The sequence below is a fragment of the Pistacia vera genome, unplaced genomic scaffold (genome assembly GCF_008641045.1).
Source record: "Pistacia vera cultivar Batoury unplaced genomic scaffold, PisVer_v2 Contig467, whole genome shotgun sequence".
NCBI lineage: Eukaryota > Viridiplantae > Streptophyta > Magnoliopsida > Sapindales > Anacardiaceae > Pistacia > Pistacia vera.
Genome location: NW_022196298.1, coordinates 555,162 through 568,905, shown reverse-complemented (window position 1 = coordinate 568,905; position 13,744 = coordinate 555,162). Strand labels below are relative to the sequence as shown.

The 13,744-nt window shown below is 37.3% G+C and overlaps 2 non-coding genes across 2 annotated transcripts; one reads left to right on the top strand and one right to left on the bottom strand.

The window, feature by feature from the left end:
• The first annotated feature begins 8,300 nt into the window (after positions 1-8,300).
• Positions 8,301-8,407, top strand: LOC116145817. The gene has a single exon (XR_004130434.1). It is a non-coding gene; the product is annotated as a small nucleolar RNA R71 (small nucleolar RNA).
• Positions 8,408-12,718: 4,311 nt separating this feature from the next.
• On the bottom strand, positions 12,719-12,824 carry LOC116145818. The gene has a single exon (XR_004130435.1). It is a non-coding gene; the product is annotated as a small nucleolar RNA R71 (small nucleolar RNA).
• Positions 12,825-13,744: the final 920 nt, after the last annotated feature.

Sequence of the window (13,744 nt, the reverse complement as noted above, 5' to 3'; positions counted from 1 at the left end):
TTTTTGTTGCTTGATCTGGTGTCTTCCTGGAAAATGAATATTTTCTAAGAAGTACTAGTGGGAGAAAAGTAGAACTTGATGAAGTTCTAAAACCACAAGATATACTAGACGAAGGACGGGATGATGTGCCACTGAAGGTGGTTGAACATCAAGAGAAGGTTACTCCACAACTTGTGGATCAAAGTGAACCACCTCAGGTAGCACAGGAGCTACATATATCTGGGAGAGTACACCATGAGCCCGAGAGATATGGTTATCTCGTGACTCAACATGGTGACGTACTAGTCTATCAAGACGATGAACCCAGAATCTACGAAGATGCTATATTGGATCCAGATTCCGTTAAATGGCTTGAAGCCATGAAATCTGAGATGGACTCCATGTACCAGAACTAAGTATGGTCTCTGGTGGAACCACCTAAAGGGTAAAACCCATAGGGTGTAAATGGGTCTTCAAAAAGAAGACTGACATGGATGGTAAGGTGCATACTTATAAGGTACGACTGGTTGCCAAAGGTTTCAAACAAATTCATGGTATTGACTATGAAGAAACCTTTTCGTCGGTTGCCATGATTAAATCCATCTAGATTATGCTTGCGATTACTACATATCATGACTATGAGATTTGGCAAATGGATGTCAAAACAGCTTTCCTGAACGGAAACCTTGAAGAGGATGTGTATATGACACAACCTGATGGTTTTGTTCTTGATGGGCAAGCTGATAGGGTATGCAAGTTGCAGAGATCCATATATGGACTCAAGCAAGCTTCAAGGAGTTGGAACGTTCATTTTGATGAAGCCGTAAAAGAATTCGGTTTTATCAAGAACGAAGATGAGCCATGTGTTTACAAGAAAGTGAGTGGGAGCGCAGTAGTATTCCTAGTGTTTTATGTCGATGACATACTTCTGATCAGGAATGATATACCGAACTTGTAGTCGGTAAAGACTTGATTATCCAAGTGCTTTCCCATGAAGGACTTAGGGGAAGTAGCCTATATCCTTGGTATAAAGATCTATCGTGATAGATCGCGTAGGTTGCTTGGCCTGAGTCAGAGTGCATATATTGACAAGGTACTGAAAAGATTCAGTATAGAAGAATCCAAGAAGGGATTTCTTCCGATGTCACATGGTGTTTATCTCTCTAAGGAATTGTGTCCTAAAACACAAGACGAGAGAGATAGGATGAAGAGGATCCCACATGCATCAATAATTGGATCCATCATGTATGCCATACTATGTACTCGGATTGATGTCTCATGTGCCTTGAGCACTTGCAGTAGATATCAATCGGATCAGGGTGAGCATCACTGGATGGCTGTCAAGAATATTCTTAAGTTCCTGAAGATGACTACGGATATGTTCTTGGTTTATGGAGGGGAAGGTGAACTCACTGTAAGATGATACAGTGATGCTAGTTTCCAAATGGACAAAGATGATTATCGATCACAATCAGGGTTTGTATTTTGTTTTAATGGGGGTACGGTGAGCTGGAAGAGCTCCAAGCAAAGCACTATAGTGGACTCTACAATGGAGGTTGAGTATATTACATTGTCAGATGCGCCAAGAGGCAGTCTGGATTAAGAAGTTCGTTACTAAACTTGGTGTAGTTCCCATGATTGTTGATCCAATAGACATTTATTGTGATAACAATGGAGCAATCGCTCAAGCCAGGGAACCACGGTCTCATCAAAAATCCAGATACATACTCAGACGATTCCATCTCATCAGAGAAATAGCTGAGAGGAAAGATATGCAGATCAGTAAAGTGCATACCGACAACAATCTCGCAGATCCACTGACCAAGCCTCTGTAGCTGCAGAAGCATGAAAGACACTTGAGATCATTTGGTATTAAATACATGAATGATTCGCTATAGTGCAAGTGGGAAATTGTTTGAGTAGATGCCCTAGAGCCAATAAATTATTGTAGAATTGACTCTTTGTAATAATGTTCATTAATCAATAAAAGGCATTTTATTCTATATCACGTAAATTGTTATTATTGCAATATGTATTGATATATGTCCTTAGAATGGTAGAACCGTGACGAGGGTATCAAGTGTTTCAAATCTTGATAGTGAGAACCCTATAAGCACATATGATGTCCATTATAGAAATGTCCGTAGCCCCAATATTATTCTGAAGTAAGGGTACATATAATACGGTAAGGCTATCATAGTGTTGAACGACCTTGTCGAAAGGCAGTGACTAATCTCACTTGTCAAGGTTGTTTGGTGACAACCTAGTGCAACACATGGGTGCTTGCTGTAGGCGAATACACTACAGCAAGTTCACTGGACTGACCTACCAGAGGATTCCATAGGGATGGTAACTTTAGTGTTTATGGAACAAATCCTCTAACGAATGGTAGTGCATGTGATCCTTAGACTTGAGATCACCAGAGCTCCTTGTGCACTGATTGGTGCAGTTTGACACTAGCCTAATGCAGTTCTATTCAGAGTTGTCAATACGGTAGTGATTGGCTGTATCAAGGAGTGTATCAAGACTATGGTGGATAGACAGAGGATTCATCACTCCCGGGTACGGGAGAATTTATCTCACGACGCAATTTAGTAAATGACAATGACACTAAAACTGTGGCCACAGTGGGATTAAGTTGTTGCTCTATCCAGTTTATAATACAGGTCATTGGTCCAGTAACTGAATGCATAATATCGAGAGTAACTGAAGGTTGACACTATTTCTATGCCTCGGTCTTGTCGAGATAACAGATGATGAAAGGATCGAATTGTACGATAACCATATCGTTGACAGGTAGCTACTTTGCTGAATCCGAGTCTATCGGGCGGCCATGATGCCTTGCTAGGGGCCAATCTTGGTCTATGTGTAGTGAGACGATTAATTGGTGTTAATCGTGATACTATACACTGCCGGTGTGATGAGGAGCCTATAGGTCACACACATAGAAGATAATTTAAGAGCGAGGAAGTTAGAAAAACGTTTTTGTCTTTTTAGGTGAAAAGGTATTTTGGTAATTTCATAGTGCAATTAAATTTGCTGAGGTCATAGCCTTTATTTAATTTGTTAGAAAAATTAAATAAGTGAAGTTACATTTAAATATGTGTTAGCATATATTTAAATAAATTATCATTATTGTTAATTGGGAGTATTTGGAAACAAGGGGTGTTTGGGTTGGAGCCCAAGCCTATTCCATATGGGAATAGGGCAATTAAACTTTACTATAAAAGAAAAAGGTTAATTGTAAAAGGTAAGAGAGTTTTTCATTTCACTCATTGATTGAAAAAGAGAAAACACACAGCCCCTTTTTCTCACTCTCACGCCGAGTTTTGCTTTTGCAAAGAATCAAAGTTTTTCTTCTTTGTTCTTAAGGCTAAAAAGGATCTAGCGAATCCCTCTTTAGTTCCTTGCAATTGTCTTCATGTGGACTTCATTGGTTCGATCCTACACTTGGGTCGGTAGCAAAATACATTCAGAGACAACTTAGAGGAGCCTCCAAACGTGCGTCTGATTTCTTAAACTCTAGATTAATTTTCTGCAGATTCTTATTTTGACATAAACTGTAAATTTGTACCCTGATCTTGGTTGTATGGAACGATCCTTGTTATTATTGTTTTTGCTTTCCGCTGTGTAAATGGATCGTTTCCTAACACAACGTACCGAGGAGCATGATAGCACTTACCATCTTAGCCATCACGACTCCACCTCACGCACTAGCACGCCTAGCAGATCAGGTTCGCAAGCAACTAACCTTCGAACTCATCTACTTGAGGTAAGGCTAAATACAGCTTGCAGTCAGAATACTTTTCATGATGAGGACTTAGATCGGGTGGAGAAAATGCTCGACGATCTAAGAGCCTGCAAGAATAATTCGGAGGAAGAGATAGTAAATTTTCCATTCACAAAGGAAGTCTGTTAGGCCCCGCTTCGGCAGGGATTCATGGCGCCTGAGAACAAGTTTGATAGGAAAACAGATCCCAGAGACCGCCATGATTCCTTCAAAGACCTGATAGAGCTACATCAGGTCTTTGACTTGGTGAAGTGTCACTGTTTCGCAGTCACTTTAGTAGGAGATGCCAAGAGGTGGTACAAAAGACTGAAAGCGAACTCAATACAGTCTTGGCAACAATTTTCCTCATTGTATTTTTAACAATTCCAAGCGAGGAGACAATTTTCCATGCCACTAAGCTATATGAGTAATATTCATCAAGAAAAAGACAAAGCTTTGACCTCATACTTAATAAGGTTCTAGAACGAACAAGTGAAGGTCGCAAATGCACCTAAGGAGTCAATTCCCACTCTGCTTATAGCAGGAATAAGACCACAGACAGAACTGTGAAAAGAACTTTATAGTGAAGATCATGTGACCTTGGCCAAGTTCTACCAAATGACTGCCAAACATCAGCGAGTTGAAAGCTCGCTGGCGGCCTTAGCTGGAAGCTCACCAAGAAGAGCCCCTAAGAGGCGACAAGATCATCCAACAAACAAAAGAAGGGGCCAAGATCAAAATGATAGGGACCGAAACAAGTTCCAAAAAAGACAGAGAACAAAATTTTGTGGGAAAAGACAACCTTTTTCGCAGTATGCAGTGTACCTCCCCTTAACATAAGATATAGCACACATGTATGAAGTCTCACGCGAGGCTAAGAAATTACTTGCACTAGAGAGAATGAGGGGGCACTGGGCAGAAGAGATTGCCAAAAGTACTGTAGGTACCATCGAGACATTAGGCACAACACTAATGAATGTCGGGCTTTGAAAGATGCCATGAAGACCTGATTAGAAGAGGTCATTTGAAAGAGTTTGTTAATAAAAACCAAGCTCGCGACAAACTGAGCAAACAGAATAATCAAACCCAACAAGTCCAGCCAATGGATGACATATTGGTGGGTATGATCTATAGGGGACCTGACATTGCACGGAGTTCTATACATTCTCGCGAGCAATGATAATCCGAGAATTGTACTATTTTTATTAGGCTTTTAGGCTGGATTTAAGATACTTCTTAGTTCATTTATGCCTGAATTGCTACTTAATTCTTTACATTTTGTGTTTCAGGCCAAAATGGACATTTTGACCAAATAATGAGCGAATTGGAGTTTCTGGACTCAGAAGTAAGCGGATCTCAGAAGTTGGGAGAGTTCTGAAGTAGAGTAAAGCACTATGAAGCTTGTTTCCATGGGAGAGCATTGAAGATTGAAGATTCAAGCAAAGAAGCAAGTGGAGGGAAATTCTGTAATTTCAGAATTCTTCATGAAGATTTGCCACGGCGAAATGAGTCACGCACAATAATTACTTTTACTTCGTTGCCGCGGCGAGATTTCTTCTTCGCCGCTGTGAAGTCTGCAATTTTCAGTTTCGTTAAAATGCACAGTTTCATTTTTAGGCAAAGTCTTAGGTTTTTGAGCGAGGTATAAAAGCAAAACTATGCCATTTTGAGAAGGGTCGTGTTTTTCTTAGTCTAGAGCAGCTTTTTCATCTTCCTTAGTTTAGATTCGACAAATTTGAGTTGAAAAGTGAGAATATTTGGGATTGAATCTGGTGGATTCTTCAACTAGGGGAGATCTCTTGTCTTTTCTCTCATTTTAATATGTTGAACTTTGTGTTTATTGTTTTTCTTGTTTATTGTATTGATTTAGCTATGAACTAACCCATTTAGGGTTAGGGTTTTGATGTAGTTCGAATTCTCATGGATTGAGCAATTGATTTTTATTATTTTCATATGCTATTGCTGGAGTGTGTGGTTATTCTGAATTTATTGCTTTTAATTGATGAACATGATGAGATTGAGAAATGCGTCATGTTAAGCTTCTTGGGTAATCACCATTGTAGTATTGAATGCTAAAGATAGATTTAAGAATCAATGAAATCAATCTAGGATTCCATGTGCTTAATGAGCTTAGAACTATTAATCTTCAAATTGTTGGGTGCGAAAGTTTAATAGGGAAAAGTAGGAAAACATAGCCTGAGAAGGTATGTTTTACATTTCAGAGAATTCGATTTACAATCAATGCATGTAAATATGGAAATAGCATAATCTGTAGGTTTAGTCCATAGAGTACGAATGAAGTCAAAACCCTACCCGTTTGTTTAAATTGATATTACCTTGTTTTTAATCTTGCTTTCATAATTTAGCTTTGAATATTTAGCAATTTTTGTTTTACTTTTAAGTTTAATTTTCTCCCATTAATCCAAACAAATTCGATTGCTCCAACTTGAAAGCAGTAGAAAACTTAGTGCTTAGCAACCAATCCTCGTGAGAACGATGGTCACTCATCACTTTATTACTTTGTGCGACTAGTGCACTTGCTATTTTGCATGTTGTAGTTACAACGCATCAAGCAATATGTAAGAACAACATGAAGAGGTGGCAGAAAATGTAGATTGAAAGCATGAAAGGGTTGGATTAATGGGATTCAAAATTTTTTCAAACAAAACTTGAAAAACATTATACCTTCTCCTTTGCTTAAGGTTGATGAAGCCAAGATTCAAAGGAATGAATCCTCCACACTTTAACACCACCTTGAGAGAGTGAGAGAGTGGCCGAACCCTAAGAGAGAGAGATTGATTTTCTTTGAGTGAACTAAAATGAATCCTTAACCTAAAATGCAACCATTTGCATTTATATATACATGGGTCATTTTGTAATTAGTTGTTTTTCACTTCTATGCCCCAAGGGGTAGAATTAAGGAAAACACATGTTATTTATTGATGAGTTGTTAGGTTAAAAAGGGGGGAGAAGAGAATAGCAGTAGTTTTTAGTTTTTTCGGTTTTCTTTTACTTTCTATGTCAAGATGTGAGGTTGATCTTTCTTCTTCAGTTCAAGGGGATTTTGAAGCCTCAATTCATGTCATTGGTGTAACCTAACTTCAGTAACATTATTCTCAGTCTCGTTTTTATTGGAATTGCTTATGTTATTCTGTTTTAATTGTTTATAATTTTCTGTTTGGGTGATTTAGTAATGGCCTGCTGAATTATTTTATCGGAATTTTATCTGTTAGAATTAGGAATTGTGATCCGTAATTGTCCTTTTTCTATTCAATGGATAACACATGATGATAGATGATTATGGACAAGTTTTTATTTAGTCATCTTGAATAACATAACCTAAGTTAAATAATTCGAGCTTGTGTGATTGTTGCTTAGATTGATCTATTTTCCTAATTCTTAAGGCTGCCATTGAATTAAACTTAGAGAGCTTATTCTAGGTTTTTCGAGGGTTAGGATCTACTTGAAGAGCTTATTTCAGTAGTGACGATTAAGGGAGAATTCGGGTAACAGAGCTTGTTGTTTCCTAGGGTCAGTAGTTCCATAATAACGAGATAGAATAGTGTTACAGTTAGTTCGTGTCCAATGCATGTTTAGGTGGATCTTGAACCGAGAACTGATTGTTTTTAATCTAATTTTTTCTTCCATTAGAGACTTCTTTGTTTTACTTTAGTTTTCCTTGATTACAAACCCCTTTCATTACTGTTGTGTTGTCCTGTTCACTGTTTAGGGTTTTATTGTGTTGTTTTCATTATGGCTATTGGCATAGAATATAGGATTTAATCGAATCATTCCCTGTGGGATCGACCCTTGCTCACCCTATATACAATTTTGTAGTTAGGTTAGTAAGGTTAATTAATTTGGTGCATTCGGCACGCCACCACACCACTTGAACCTCCAAATTTCGAATGGACACTCCTTGATTTCTGAAGTTTGAGCGTGTCTTATTCATAAAACTTGTGGTTTCTTGTATGAACTTTTCGAACATATCTTGCAATTTTGACACTCTTTGCTCTACCGGTTGAAGATTCACCACTGGTTGATGGTTTGGCACTGTCCTTTGATTTAATTGATTGCTTTGATTGCTCTAGGACAAATTTGGGTGATTCCCCCAACCAGGATTGTAGGTGTTGGAGAAGGGGTCATTTTGCAGCCTTTGTGAACTAACCATGTAATTCACTTGCTTGGTTGTTGAGAAGACTAATTGGTTTCCATCTTGGCATTCCACACTCCCATGGTTTCCTGCACAAAATTCACAAGTTATAAAAGGTGAGTGAATAGAATTTACATTCATACCTCCAATTGGCTTTGAAGTGATGCAATTTGTGCAAATAATGTGGCGAACTCATCGACTTCATGTAGACCCATTGTTCTATTTGGCATTGCTCTCTCATTAGGTCTTTGGTAGTTATTATTGGCTATCACCTCAAGCAATTCATAAGCATCTTCTGGGGTCTTGTTATTTAAGGCTCCGCCTACTGTCACATCTATCATAGATTGAATATTTGGTAGCAACCCATTGTAAAATGTTTGGACTTGTATCCAAAACGGTAGACCATGATGTGGACATTTCCTTAACAACTCTGTGTACCTCTCCCAAGCTTCATAAAGTGATTCATCATTGCCTTGCATGAAAGAGATAATGTCATTTCTCATTTTTGCCGTCTTCTCTGGTGGGAAGTATTTTGCAAGAAACTTTTGAGCTAATTCGTCCCATGTGGTGAGTGTCCCAACTGGGTGTGACATGAGCCAACCTTTCGCTTTATCTCTTAGTGAAAATGGGAACAATCTTAGCCTAATTGCATCATCAGTCATTCCATTAACCTTGAATGTGTCACATATCTCTAGAAAGCTAGCGATATGCAAAATAGGATCTTCATATGAATTTCCACCAAATTGGACTGACTGTTGGATAATCTGAATTATTGTAGGCTTAATCTCAAAGTTCACTGCAACAGGTGGCCTTATAATACCATAATTGCATTTTTGCACCGGTGGTATAGCATAATCCATCAATGTTCTATGTACTTCTGCCATGATCTCCACATGCACTACAAGAAATAATTAATTAAGCTTAACTACAAAATAAAAATAAAAACTACAAAGAAAAGAACTCAAGCTTAAGACTACACAATATTTACGATTAACTACAAAAATGAAATAAAAGTTTCAATTTAGCACTACACTAGATACTATCAATATTAATAATCAACTCTCCCCGGCAACGGCGCTAAAAACTTGTTGCGTGATTTCATAAACATGCAAATGTAGCAAGTGCACTAGTCGTACAAAGTAATAAAGTGATGAATGAGTATCGTTCCCACGAGGATAGTGTTACTAAGTACCGATTTCTCTAGTTTAAGTCCTAATTGAAGCAACAATAAATTAGATTGATGGAAAATTAACAAACTAAATACAAATCAACAAAATATAAATGAATGATAATGAAATAACTTAACTGATTAAACAATGCTAAAAAATGCTAGGGTGTTGATTTCACCTAAATACGCTAACCCAATTCATAGAATCTATTACCCAAGTTCTAATTCCTTGATTGAATATCAAATTTCCTAAGTTATAAAACATACCTTCTCAAGCTACATTTCCCTACCTATCCCTATTAAGCTTCCGCACCCAACAAAATGAAGATTAATAGTTCAAAGTCTTTTAAGCTTTATGAAATTCTATCTAGATTTCATAGATCGTTAAACCTATCTCTAGCGTTTGCTTAGTCTACGGTATTTATCCCAAGAGGCACAATCACAAATCACTTCTCAGTCTCATTGTGAACAACACACATTTGAATGGTGATCAAGCATCCAAAAGTCATTAAGCAAAGAGATAAACACTCAATCATGAAATTAAAACTCAAAGTAAATCAATTTATATAAAATTGAATCATTGTATCAAGGTTACATCAAGCCCTAGCTAAACAACTCAGTTCATACTCAAAAACGAAATAAAATAACTAAAACAAACTGAATCAAGATTCATCATTGAAAAACAAGCAAAAGATAGAGAAATCTTCTCTAATTTGAAACCCAAATCTTCAATACTCTTCTCCTTCCAAAAGCTGCCTTCCAAATGACGAACCAAGACCCTTTTCTCTTCCTTTTTGCTCTAATTCATACCTCTTTCACTTAAGGATGAAGCCCTAGCAAGCCAAAACGCGTCGTTTTATTTTTACATCTGATGCAGGTTTTGCTACGGCGAAGCTTTTTCCTTGCCGCAGCGAGGAATTTCCGGCCATATTTGAGCATGATAGAGTCTGAATCTGGAAATGTATTAAACATATGAATTATATCCCTTTCAATTATATTTCTACTCGTTCAAGAAACAGCACAATCTGAGGCCTACAGCTCAAGTTATGGCAGAAATACTGAAGCATGTCCAAAGACCTTTTTCTTCAGTTCCCAGCGTACTTTTCACGACTTCAAGCCAAGTTTTCACCCTTGTCCAGTCCGAATTAGGAAAAACCCAAAACATGAAAGTTGTAGCTCTTCTTCTTAGCTTTCCAAAGCTTCTAAATTCAGGTCGTTCCAAGTTTTCAAATTCAAGTTACACAATTTACGCTCAAAACTGTCATTAATGCTTAAAATCATTGTTTAGGCCTGCAAAGACAAATTAATAGAATTAGGTAGCAATTATGGCTCAAATTGTATGAAAAGTATCTTAAATCCTATCAAAATTCAATGCAAAATCATAGTGTAAAATATGATTATCAGTGGAAAACAAAAACAATAATAACAAGGATCGTTCCATAGAACCAAGATCAGGATACAATTTTAAAGTTTATATCGCAATAAGAATCTGTAAAAAATTAATCTAGAGTTTAAGAAACAATACGCATGTTTGGAGGCTCCTCCAAATTTGTCTCTGAATGTATTTTGCTGCCGACCCAAGTGTAGGGTCGAACCAACGTAGTCCACACAAAGACAATCGCAAGGAACTAAGGAGGGATTTGCTAGATCCTTCTTTAGCCTTAAGAACAAAGAATAAATGAAGAGTAATTGATTTTAGGCAAAAACCCAAATATGGCATGAGAGTTGATAAGTTGCATCATTTGAGTGTTTTTAGGGTTGTTTTGATGTTAGTTTAGTTAACTTCTCATTTGTTTCCTTTGTTTTGATGTTTGTTTTTGTTAAGTTTGAGATATGAATGGTTTACCTCTTGATTTGGATAACTTTTGTGTTTTTTTTTAGGCTTTGATTGAGTAGATTGGAGTATTGGAATGAAATTGGGACTTAAAGCTTGAAGAAGTTAAGATTACCCTTCAGTCTTGAAGGCCACGGCCATGCCTTGGTAGTTCACCATGGCCATGGTGATGGAACAAAGAGAAAACAAAGAGACTAGTAAGCACCACGGTCTAGGCTGTGGTGACTTGAATTTGGCCACGGCCAGGGTTGCGGCGAAAACTATTAGCGCGTTTTTATCAGTTTTTCTTTCCTTTTTCACTTAGGACTCTTTGGGTATTTAAGTATAATTGAGATCAGTTGTCAAGGGACGAAGTTTGCATATTTTTTAGAGGAGAAGACGCACTCTTGAGGCTTGAAGACTGAAGATCAAATTTAAGAGTTTGATTTTTATTTCTTTTCAAATCTGAATATGTTTTCCTTCTTCTCTATTTATTTCTTTGTTCTTAGGATGGAGTAAATCTCTTTTGTTAGGGGAGGATGAAACCCTAATTATGTTTTGAACAATTTTTATTCTTAATACCAGATTTATGTTTATGAATTTGTGCAAGAGTTTAGGTTTAATGCTTTATGAATGTTGGATTGATTCAATTACCTTGATGATGTTTCAAATAGAGAAGTTAGGGTTTATTGCTCAATTCATATTCATAATTGTTCTATGGGAATAACATTGCACAACATATTAAAACTAGAAGTAATCGAATAGAGATTCTAGGATTAATTTGTGGTCCATCTAATTCATAATCGAATAGGGCGAATTAGTCGTAAGGGATTGATAAATTTATGCTTCTTAATTTCAGAGTAACCGAATAGGGATCTGTATTAAGTTGAATATTATGCCTGAATAAGGATAATTGGCCTTAGAAGAATCCTACCAATTCATAGCATAATTATTTATTAAGAGTGGTTGTCAAGCATAATTAAGGGGAAATCTGTACCCTAACTTCATTAATATTGCAAAGTTCATCACATTATTTATTTGTTTAATTTGGTTATTTTTAATCCGTTACTTTTACACTCTAAGATTTCATTTTCTCAAATAACGTGTAGGTTGTTTTAGGTAATTACATATATTCACTTTGATCTCTGTGGGACGATGCTCAAACTCATCACTTTATTACTTGAACACGACTAGTGCACTTGCAAAGGTTGATTTAGTCGCATCAAGGTTTTTGGCGCCGTTGTTGGGGATCATCAGATTGTTTGTGATTATTTTAAGATTACTTGTTACTTTGAGATTTTTTATTTTGTTTGTTTTTTTATTGGAAACCAATAGGTGTTTCTACTAGTGTATGACCAGAGCCTCTGGAAAGATTTTACTAGCATTTGATCCTGAGATAGAGCGCACTTTTAACTCAAGAAAGAGAGCAATCAAAAGGGACATCATGGGTGATCACGATAACCCAAATAATGGAACACCACCAGCAACTCATACACTAAACGAGTACTCTACCCCATCTCTAAATGGAGCAACATCGAGCATTCGACGACCAGTGATAAATGCCAACACCTTTGAGATAAAGCCAGCAGTCAGTGCAGTTTGGTGGTTTGGTAGATGAAGATCCCAACTTACATATTACAAATTTCCTGGAGATTTGTGATACTTTTAAGCACAATGGAGTTTCCGACGAAGCTATAAGACTAAGATTGTTCCCATTTTCATTAAGAGACAAATCTAAGATTTGGTTGACCTCATTACCAGCAGGGTCGATTACAACCTGGGAGCAAATGACACAAAAATTCCTGAGTAGGTATTTTCCTCCTGCAAAGACTACACAATTACGTAATGATATTACTATGTTTGTGCAGGTGGATACAAAGTCACTAAACGAAGCATGGGAAAGGTTCAAGGACATGCTTCAGAGATGTCCTCACCATGAATTACCAGTTTGGCTGCAAGTCCAGACGTTCTATAATGGTCTTAATAGTGAAGTTCGAAATATGATCAATGCTGCTGCAGGTGGTACTTTAGGTAAGAAGACACCAGAACAAGCTTATGAATTGTTGGAGGAAATGGTTTCAAATTCTTATCAATGGCCGATAGAGAGGTTGCCTGTGAGAAGAACGTCGGGTGTTCATAACATAGATGCTATTACAGCTTTGGCAGCACAAATGCAGGCATTAAATAAGAAGATTGATGGACTTCAAATGCAAAAACCTGCAATAGTTGCTTTTATGCGTGATTTTTGTGGCGAAGATCACCCTAACCACGAGTGTCAATCAGGTGACATGTTTGCTTTTAATTCTATGCCTGATCAAGCTAACTTTGTTTCAAATTTTTGCAGGCCTAATAATAATCCATACAGTGAAACATATAATCCGAGGTGGAGGAATCACCCAAATTTCTCTTGGAGTAACAACAATCAAGTGAAACCTCAACCGCCAGGTTTTCAATCTCAAGAGAAGAAATCAAATTTAGAGGAGATGATGGCGAAGTTCTTGAGTACTACAGAGACAAGAATTCAGAATCAAGAGGCTTCCATCAAGAATTTAGAAGTTCAAATTAGCCAGCTGGCCAATATCATTTCGGGTAGACAACAAGGGCATTTACCGAGTGACACGGAAAGGAACTCGAAGGAGCAATGTAAGGCCATAACCTTGAGAGATGGAAAGGTGATTGGTGAAGAAGAATCACAAAAAAAGGCGGAAAGTGAAGCAGAGTTACCGGTCTCTATTGAAGAAAAGAAAGCGAATTCAGAAAAAGAGACAGAGACTAAGGTAAAGGAAATTGCAAGAGGTAAAGGAAAAGGTACGTCAAATTATGATTCTATTGTTGTTGAAAAAGATGTATCTAAATTTCCTT